The sequence below is a fragment of the Oratosquilla oratoria genome, chromosome 37 (assembly GCF_046742065.1).
Source record: "Oratosquilla oratoria isolate Oo_2021 chromosome 37, ASM4674206v1, whole genome shotgun sequence".
Lineage (NCBI taxonomy): Eukaryota > Metazoa > Arthropoda > Malacostraca > Stomatopoda > Squillidae > Oratosquilla > Oratosquilla oratoria.
The window spans coordinates 5,711,441-5,722,849 of record NC_134813.1 but is presented as its reverse complement, the minus strand read 5'-3'; positions in this window follow the sequence as shown (position 1 = coordinate 5,722,849).

Below are 11,409 nucleotides of genomic sequence, written 5' to 3'. Positions count from 1 at the left end.
GTGATTAGAAATTATGTTGAAGTGCTATGCTTCAGGACTGTAAACAAAAATGAACTCATTTGTATCCTAAGGAAAGCAAGGAATACACACTGTATTTACCTAGTTGTATTTATCTAGTTGTATTTTGTGGGAAGGGGAGCTATGCTAATGGTGTCCTGCCTTTGTATCTCGCAGTGTCTAGTTTACTTTTAAACTCATGAATGGTTTTTGCGCATACTATTTCATTTTCCAGTTTATTCCAAGTGTCCACTACTCTATGTGGAAAACTATTTTTCTTCAGTTCTCTTATGTAGCTATAATTTTTTATTTTCTTTCCATGTCCTCTTGTCCCAGTTTAGTAAGTCCTCTCTATCGAGTATCTCTGTGCCTTTCATGATGGTCAGTAGGTCACCTCTCTCTCTTCTTCATTCCAGCGTCGGTAACTCCAGTTTAGCCAATCTCTCCTCATATGATAGGTTTGCAAATGCAGGTGCCATTTTTGTTGCTGGTCTCTGGATTCTTTCTATTTTCTTTATATTCTTTTTGGTACTGGGTGATCACAATGTCACCGTATACTCTAGTCTAGGCCTTATCAATGTAACCAATATTTTTTTTATCATGTCTTTGTCCAAGTATGCAAATGCCACTTTTATTGATCTTAGCGAGTTGCAAGTCTCCCCGACAATTTTGTTAATCTGTTTATTATAGGACAAGTCATTTGTGATAATTGCCCCCAAATCTTTTTCAGATCCTGCCTTCTTTACCTCATTGGTTCCAATTGTATATTTTCCTGATATTCTGTTTTTGCTTTTTCCAAACTCCATTATGCTACTTTTCTTAGTATTAAAGTCCACTTCCCATTTCTGACTCCAGTTCCATACCTTATTCAGGTCTTCCTGCAGTGCTTCAGTCCTTATCAGTTTCTACTTTCCTTAACAGTTTGGCATCGTCTGCAAAGAAACTCATGTAACATTTCACATCCTCATCCATGTCATTCACATAAATAGCAAACATTATTGGTGCCAATACAGATCCTTGTGGTACTCCACTGATCACCTCTTTCCAATCTGAATATTTTTCTCTGAGCACTACTCTCATCTTTCTACCAGTCAGGAAGTCCTCCATCCATTTTAGTAGGTTCCCTTGTATTCCTCCTATGTGTTCCAGTTTTTTTTTTTAGTAATTTTCTGTGTGGTACTTTGTCAAAAGCTTTTTGCAAGTCTAGGAAGGCACAATCAGCCCATCCATTTCTTTCTTGCACTATGTCTATTAGTCTTGAGTAGAAGCATATTAAGTTTGTGGTGCATGATCTTCCTTGTCTGAACCCAAATTGTCTTGGGTTTATTATGTTGTTGTCTTCCAGATGTTTTACCCATCTATTCTTGATGATTTTCTCACAAATTTTGGCTATAGTGCTTGTTAGTGATACTGGCCTATAGTTGGTGGGTTCTTCCTTGTTTCCTCCTTTATATATTGGTACAATGTTAGCATTTTTCCAGTCTTTAGGTATCTTTCCTTCTTTGAGTGAGCTATTTATCATGTTGTGTATTTTGTCCACTAGTTCTTCTTTGCATTCCTTTAGAATCCAATTTGCAATACCATCCGGGCCATGTGACTTTCTGACGTCAAGTTTTGATAGGTGTTCTGAAATTTCTTTTTGTGTTGTTGTAAACTCATTCATGTGGGGAGATTGCTTGTTATTATCTTCGTCCCAATTTTGTATTTTCTCTCTGGTGAAGACGGCTTTAAAGTGATTGTTCATGACTTCGGCCATTTCTAATTCTTCTGTGTATTCTATATTTCCTTGGCGTAGTTTCACCATTTCCCATTTGTTTTTAAGTTTACCATTCACATATCGATAGAATAGTTTGGGTTGATCTTTCCATTTATGTATAATATCCTTTTCATGGTTCCTTTTCTCCTCCCTTCTCACATTAACATACTCATTTCTATAGTTTATATAAATTTGCCATTTACTAGGTATTTTTTATCTTTTCTCCACCTTTTCCAAGTTTTGTCCCTTCTGTCTTTTGCCTCTGCATCTTTTGTTGAACCAACATTTGATGTACTCTCTCTCTTGTTTTTGTCTTGGTACATGCCTGTTTACCCCTTCATTGTAATTTTCCATCAAGATATTCCATTTCTCATCCACTTTTGTCTCTTCCATATAGAATTTATCCCAGTTTGCATTCCCAAAGAATATCTTTAGTTTTGCAAAGTCCATTTAGTTGTACATCAATCTTCCTTTCCTATGCTTTTCATTTCTCTCCATGTCTATTTCTTCCTTTAGTACAGTTTCAATGAGTATATGGTCACTCTTTCCAATTGGTGTCTTGCAATGGATTTTGTCCACAATTTCAGGTTTTGTTGTAAATATTAAATCTAGTTTCGACGGCTCTTCACTGCCTCTGTATCTGGTGTTTTTGCTGACCCATTGGGTCATTGTGTATTCCATGGTCATGTCCAGCAGTACATTACCCCATAAGTCGTCTCCTCCTCGCACTGTCATGTTATCCCAACAAATTTCTTTGCAATTGAAGTCCCCCATAATTACCAGATTACCTCTGCCCATTAGTATATCATTTAGTTATTTCCTTGTATCTTCTAGCATTTTTGTATGTTCGTTCTCTTTCCAAGCGTTCGTTTTTGGGGGCACATAGGTCACCACAAACTTTCTACTTTTCATATTCTTGCCTTCGACTTTTATCATGATCAGTTCAACAATACCTTTGCCCTCCGCAATTTTTGTCACATTTAAGTCTTTCTTGGCCAAGAGCATGATTCCTCCTTCCTGTTTCTTGTCCGTTTTTATCCAGTACAGTTTGTACATTGGTGTTTTCATCTCAACGACTATTATTCTCTGATATCTATGATATCTTGTGATAATTCAAGAAGCTACTCATTTAAAGTTTATCCACTTTTTTCCATCCTTTGCAAACACAAGAATTTGAACGGCATTTTACCAAAATGCATTGATGTTAACAATGTCTTGAGGTCTCAAAAGTGGTCCCAACAAAATAGCCACCGCGAATATTATAGTGGCTTCACTTTTGAAACAATAGATGCTCAATCCAGTCTTTTTTCTATATTGAGATCAGTGAATTATCTATACTGCAAGTGCAACACAAAAGGGAGAATTACGAATTGAAATTATTTGAATAAAAAATCTAACATCATGTGACTAAAGAAATTTGAACATGAAGTGTAAATGTATTAATGTTATTGTAATTATGATCTTATTTTTTCAAGAACGTCAGAGAACTTACCTGTTTGAGTTCTCTGACATAATGTCTGAACTTGTAGTGTATTCTTGAGGCTTTGAGAGAACTGTAAAAATTCCTTTGCCGAGGTTTCTAAGCGAAGCGTCTTGTAACAGCGCTGAAGGTTATATGACGTTCAGTTAATTAACGAAACGTACTCTTCCTCGGCTGGGATTCTTACGAGCTCGTAAAAAGGTCCGAAACCACGGGACAACTAGTACTTTAAGTAAGTTCTCAAAGTTCCCGATTTGTTAATCAAAATTAAAAATAGTTTTGATAAGAATAAAGAGGGAGGTGAGTTTAATAGTGAATTGAAATTACGATAGTGTAGTACGAAGTTTCAGGAAAGGTTCTCGATTCGAAATTAAACAAGCTTTCGGGAAATTGCCGTAGCTCAAGGTAAACAATGCAATTCCCGTAACAACAATTACCACAATGTAAAATATAAGGAATGATACAGACACTGAACGTAGGTCATGATTCCTTTGAGAGTGGAAACTAGCCCTCTGTCTTTAGGGCAGTTTCCCAACCTGGGGGTGCTGAAATCAGTTACAGGGGGTACTGGGAAGTAATGCACACAATAATCACATTGATATATGTATCATTGGTTACCCAGTTGTACATATTTGACTTTTTCCATTCTATTTTAATTTTTCTGGGGTGTTCTTATGTCTTCTACAAACAATATTGTTAATTTGTTTCATTTCTAAGAAATAAAGGACATAAATTAAGCAGTACACTTCACTTTCTTTTATACTTCTAATAACAGAGTAGGGGTGCTGGACTGCTTAGACACGACAATGAGGGAGCTATGGTAGGAAAAGGCTGGGAAACACTGCTTTAGGGAGAGAAAGAGATGAGGGTGTTTCTGTTTCATTGTATTAGATACAAAAAGTCTCTATTAGAAATATCTAAAAACAAAAAATTACAATATTCGGGACGAGAATGCCATTTTAAAACATACGAAGATATTATAAAGTGTTCTTGTTTTATGGGATTTTCTATTCGCGATCTTTATTTACAGCTGGATAATCCCGAACTTTACGGATAACTAATTGATAGTTGCTCAGGAATTCAGTGAAATAAAGCACTTTCAGTTTGTTTAAGAATATATCTTTCGCAATGAAAAACACTAAAAACTAAAAAGTAAGATGGAATGAGACACAAAGATGTGATGGAAGTTAACAGTGGGTAGGTAGTCAATGGCGAGAAGACTATAGTCAGCGCAACGAGAAGTGACCGCTAGGGCGGGGTTAGGAGATTTCCCGGTGTTGCCACATCTCCACAGATAACACGGCCCGCATGGCTCACACTGAATGCAGTGTGAGAGGGGCGGGGCCAGAGAATAGATGTAACGGCAACGTCGCTCTCTCTTGCTCATATGTCATGTCTATTACTCGAGGAAACGAAACCTTTGTATAGAAAACATTGCTTTGATTTTTACCACAGTGGTGGTGTGTGACAAAAAATTATAATGTAATTATATGTGGCAACATTATAAAATTATAAAATAAAATTATAGAATAAAATAGAATTATAAGATAATTATATGTGGCAACACAGGGGGACTCCCAGTGCTCCGCCCTAACGGCCATTTTTCGATGTAACGAGCATAGCCTCCAATCTTAATGTATGGTTATGTACCTTGACGTTCAGTCCAAATGATTATCTATATTAAAATTACTTTGAAGTACCAGGGTATTACAAAATGCCTAGTATCCGGGATTGTCTGCAGCTTAGAACATTTTCCGAATATTGCATATTTCAGGGATTCATAATACAGAAAAAATATTCATTACTAAGGTATACATCCTATGTTAGTAATTCATAAACAAAATTAAATTTATTGAAACCTTCCCATTGAATGTGCATACTAGGATTGACTCATTTTCTACGAAAGAAAACTTAAAAAAATTAGGGGTGACTTTAAGATGTTGATTTGTGATATTGTAATATCCTGTTCTCATTCAGGGATTCTTCTACGTTGAATCAAATCACTTGACATTAGGCAGCACTAAATTACTAACTATATCAAACTTTATTTATTGTGAATAGGATGTACCCGAAAGGTTAATTTAGTATGTAATTTACCTTGTACAGTGTCACAAATCAAGCCTATATTTCACAAAGCCAAAATTCAGGGGCTCTCAAATTGTAGAAATCTTTACACTCCAGATCATCTCTATTACATAGATTTTAATTATATATTATTCGAATGGAATTATACATAATGCAATATTGTTGTTGGATTTAGACCACGATGATTGTGTGTTACATTTATGATTTATCCAAACGTGTTGGCCATCAGGTCTAGGGGAACGTATTGTAGAAAATAGATGACTTATATATTCGGCGTCTCGTTGTGTTTCGTATTTGTGTACAATATTTACTGTATTTTTTCAATTAGTGTGAAATTTATTACATCGGTAGGGATATAAACAACTTGCATAATTTGGGAGTTATCATTACACAGTGACCCAAATTTTCTGTTAGCAACAGTAAAATAATGTTTACTAATTATCGTGAATCTCTGGGAGAGTCGACCACAATTAAATAGTTACTTGGTCGACAGATCGAACAATTATAAGTTGTCATAAAAGTGTCACATCTAACCAAGTTCTCAAAAACGGCAGAAAAAAAATACCGCGTGGAGTACGATAGCGTCAACAATAGACTGATGAATTTTTTATCATTAGTTGTAATTATGGCAGTCGTGGTGTTTGTGGTGGTGATAATGGTAATGCCGATGATGGTGATAGTCGGTGATGGTGACAGGATTGGTGGTAGAGGTAGTCTTACTGGTGTTAAAATTGGTGTTGATGATCGTAGTTGCACCATTTGTGATAGTGTTGGAGAATTGTAGTAACAATGGTGATAGTGGAGTTGTGATGAAGTATTGGAGTAGTTGTGAGTGGTGGTGGTGGTAATGGCGACCACTGTGTTGGAGATGGTCACTGTTGTGGACAAGGAGTTTAGTAATTGTCTCATCGAAGCGCGATTATGAGAGATATGTATTATATCTCGCTGATTATACTGTTTATGTGTATAATCACTGACCTTGTCAATGATTATATGTCAAATATATATACTGACCTCAGGTCTAAGTTGCTGTTTTCTTGTGGATTTCAGGGCTGGAACCTCAGGGGGAGGAGAGTTTTTTTTTTTTTTTAACTTCCACGTTTTCTGATAACTACCCCTTTTTTTTTTTTTTTAAGTTACCAGAAAACGTGTAAAAAAAAATCGGGGGTGCAGTTGCCCTCCCCCCCCCCACCCCGAGGGTACGACCCTGTATTTGATATATATCTTAAAAGTGGGTGTATGAATGCGTAAAATACGTATAGAAGTGTAATGAAGAAAAGACGTTTCAAACGCTCCGCATGACTATATGCGTGACTCAGTAACAGCGGATGTGTTAGAGCGCAAGGAGTGGAAATACATTTCGAACGAAACAACTGAACTGAGCACTTTGGGACTTGAACGTCTTGAACGTTCACTCGGGGCATGGCAAGAAGCTGCCGGTTTTCCTGTCGTGGCGTCATGTCCGCGCTAACATATAAACAACACCCAAGGACGCGCCAGGTTTTCCTGTCGTGACGTCATGTCCGCGCTAATATATAAACAACACCCAAGGACGCGCCAGGGAGAAGAGCAAAGTTTCTTGAATGGTGTGAGAGCTTTAACGCTCACACCTCCCTAGCAGAACTATGGTCCAAGCTCCGAAAGCAACTGGCAGGACTCAACCGCGACGCACTCATCATGCCCTTGATACCGAGGCGCAGCGACTGGTGCAAGAGTTTGCCTCTCGCTCCAGCAGCACCTCACTCCCGCAGCGTGTTCAAAACACACTGCAAGACCTACAAGGAGTGAGGCGCCTTGGTGTTAAGGACATGATGAGTCGGTCGGATGATACTGACACTAGCTGCTTCAATAGCTACAGGTCACACACATAACCAACTCAGACACGGCATCTGGAGAGGACCTCGTCACCTATTCCATGCGGACCTACCTTGGGCCAGCGGGTGTTGAGTCACTTCTAAGGGTGATTAACGGGTCTTGGAGGACTGGCAAGCTACCAACAGCCTTGAAGACGGCAATCATAACTCCAATTCCAAAGCCAAAGGAACCTGGTGCCTATCGCCCCATCAGCCTGACAAGCTGCATGGGGAGGACAGCGGAGAGGATGGTGCTAAACAGGCTGCTGTGGAAACTGGGCCCAACAGCAAACAGTATAGCAACAATCCTCAATGCTGTCAGTGGCACACCGTCCATCGTGATCTTTTTGGATTTGGAAAAGGCGTTTGAGCTGGCCAGTCTACTTGTGATATTAGACACCCTTACTCGCAAGGGTGTAAAAGGCAAGCTGCTTTCTTGGATTGCTGACTATCTCAGTCACCGGTCTGCGAAAGTAAGATTTCAGGGTCACATATCAGAGGCCAGAATACTGGAGAATGGCACTCCACAGGGGGGGGGGGTGTCCTCAGCCCCATTCTGTTCAATGTGCTCGTCTCCAACATTCTGGAACTACCTCTACCCAATGGGTGCAAGGTTATCTCTTATGCAGATGACCTTGCGCTTATAATTACTAGAAGGCGGCAGTGCTTCAGCAGGGCCCAGCGCTGCTCAAGCACCTTAGCGACAGAATGTTGCAGGTTAGGGTTAAAGATCTCCCCTACCAAATCGAAAGCCATGGCGTTTGGACTCTGGAGTGAGGGGGAGCACCTCACCATCCAGGACCTTAGGCTGAACTGGGTCCACCAGTTTTAGTACCTGGGGGTCTGGATTGATGGGAGGCTCACCTTTTAGAAGGAACTAGCCTATCTCAAGAAGAGGCTGAAGGTGAGAACCACAGTTATGAAAGCAATGACGGGGAAGGCACTTGGTGTCACGCACCAGGTCCTTCGCACATTCTATGTGCAAGCAATCCGCAGTTTGATGGACTACGCTGCCCCAGCTCTCATAACTGGCGACTGCCAAGCTTGAAGAACTAGAGCCTTGCCAAAATGCCGCAGCAAGGATTATCTTGAGAGCTCAACCTTGGACCAAGACTGTTAACCTCCAGATGGATGCTTCATTGCCTTCATTAGCATCATGGGTCAGAAGGCTGGAGGTTGACTTTCTTGCCAAGATAGTCCAGAGCCCCAGGATAACTGAGCTGAGTCAGAGCCTTATGATAACTCTGGGACGGGTGGATAATCTTATCCGCTGTGGTACCTGGCTATCTCAAGCGGCTAGACTTTTGGACTCCTTCAAGCTCACAGTGCTCTCCTTGAGAAGGGTAGGGACTCTCCTCACACAGAGTTCAAGTCCTCCATGGCTGTCGATACCTGCAACCTTCGTTGTCACTAAGCTTCCCAGTATGTGACCAGGAATGAATACGAGTGCAGGCCCTACAAGGCATCCGCGCACTGTCAAGACCTGGAATGGCGGTCTACTATACGGATGGCTCCGTGAACCCCAACAGGCCATGCAGTGCGGGGGCTGCTTTTGTGACTGATGGTTTGACCTTTGGCAGGAGAGTATCTGATCATGCGTCCACTCTCCAAGCTGAGGCCATAGCGGTCCAAGGAGCGTTAGAGCATGCTCTAATATCTAGAACTGGTCCTGTGGTGATCCACACAGACTCACAGTCTCTGCTAGGTAACTTTGATACGACACAGCCCAGCGACAATGCACGCCTACTGACCTCCATCCTAGCATTCCTGCAGAAGCTACACCAGCAAGGCAGGAGTGTTACGCTCAACTGGGTGCCGAGCCATGTGGGCGTCCCAAGAAACGAGCTAGCCGATGCGGCGGCAGAAGCGGCGCGCCAAAGACCTGAAGTCGATGTTGTCGTTTACGATGCAAGGGAGAGGAAGACTAAGAGTGGTGAGTTTGCGCCAAAAACTACCTACAAGATCTAAGAAAATAGCTGCGGGTGGAATAGCGGAAGCCAAGGAGTTATCTTCACCTTCCATTGCGCTGCTCTTATCTATATTTCTGATTCTTACATTTTTACTAATCTCTTCGACTTCACCATTGTCGTCTAGCCGTCTTTTGTTGACATGCCGTCTGACTTCCTGGACCCAATCTTCCCCTTCCTCATTTGCTTCCATTTTCCTCAATAATCCCTCCCCTTCTCCTTTTTCTTCACCTTCCCACTACACCACGAGCTTTCCCCTTCCCTATTGATAAAACACAGGTACTTCCTTGTCGTTGTGATCCTCGAAATTTGCAGATATCACCGGAGTCCAAACTTTGCTACCACCCCGACCGACGTGTGTGTATGTGTGTGTGTGTGTGTGTGTGATTCACCTTAGTCTTTGGATCACGTGTTGGACTCGTGATCGACAGCTATTTCCCTCCCGGAAGAGAGCTCAGAGCTCGTATGACCGATCTATGGGTAATGCTATGACCTTACACACATACACACACACACAACTCCCCGCCCACGAGAGTTGGAGTAATGACTCGAAGCGCAGCGATACTGAAATAATTTCAGCCCTGGGCAGGATTCGAACCAGGTAACGCTGGCACCGTCGTACTGACAGTCTGGGACTCTACCAACCGCGCCACCGAGTGTGTGTAATAAAACCACTTGGAAAATAAAATGAAAGATGACCAAACGTTTTTTTTCTTCTATTTAAGATATTTTCAAAGGTGAATCACGTGTTTTTGTGATTTATTCGCATATATATATATATATATATATATATATATATATATATATATATACATATATATATATACTGTATATATATATATATAGGTAGATAGATAAATAGATAAAAAGGAGTACTAACTTAGGATTAATCACTTTATGACTTTACTTATTAACACATTTTTGATCCAACATTTTTTATCCTAAAAGAAATTAGGCACTTGAAGCTGAAAAGGCTTGCTCTTTTAAGGGTCAGCATATATATATATATGTATATATATATATAGTGTATATATATATATATATATATATATATATATATATATATATATATATAGTGTGTGTGTGTGTGTGTGTAATAAAACCACTTGGAAAATAAAATGAAAGATGACCCCACGTTTTTTTTTTGTCTATTTAAGACATTTTCAAAGGTGAATCACGTCTTTTTGTGATTTATTCGCATATATATATATATACATATATATATATATATATATATGTATATATATGTATATATATATATATATACATATATATATATATATATATATATATATATATATATATATATATATATATATATAGATAGATAAAAAGGAGTACTAACTCAGGATTAATCATTTTATGACTTTACTTATTAACACATTTTTGATCCAACATTTTTTATCCTAAAAGAAATTAGTCACTTGAAGCTGAAAAGGCTAGCTCTTTTAAGGGCCAGTATATATATATATATATATATATATATATATATATATATATATATATATATATATATATATATATGTATATATATATATGTACATATATATATATATATACATATATGTATATATGTATATATATGTATATATATATATGTATATATACATATACGTACATATATATATATATATATATATATAGATATACATATATATATATTTGAATTCCATTTTCTGTTCCCTCCTTCAATGGAAGGATAAAAAAAAAACCTGGTGCAACAACCCCTTTTTCTAATAATATACATATCTCTTTTCTACTATTATTAAACTTTTTTTTTATATTGGCATATTAATGTTGGCATTTTAATGTTCAACTATAACCCAGGCATATAACATTGTATACTTTTGAGATTTGATAGATTGTAAATTGCTTGCCACGTAAATTCTATAAAATTGTTACTTCCAAGTTCTTAGAGTGTGTAGACCAAATTGACAGGTATATATACAAATCATTATATTCCATGTGCACTAGCACTATTTATTTTCGTATAGCCATGAAACTGACGAAGATAATGGAGACTAGGCTAAGGAGCATACAAATTCAATATTTTTCAAATTCAAAATATTTATAGACATATAGAAATTATACATCAAAAGGGGTGTATTAGGATGCTAAAATACCCGCAAAGACATGTTTAAAGGAACATACAGAGGAGAATGGAGAGATAATTGCTGGAAATAACACTATCGGCCGGTATTTGAATTGCCCGCGTATCCCATATGATGCATAGTCTAGTGCCATCTGACGGCATCCGTTCACACTACAGTC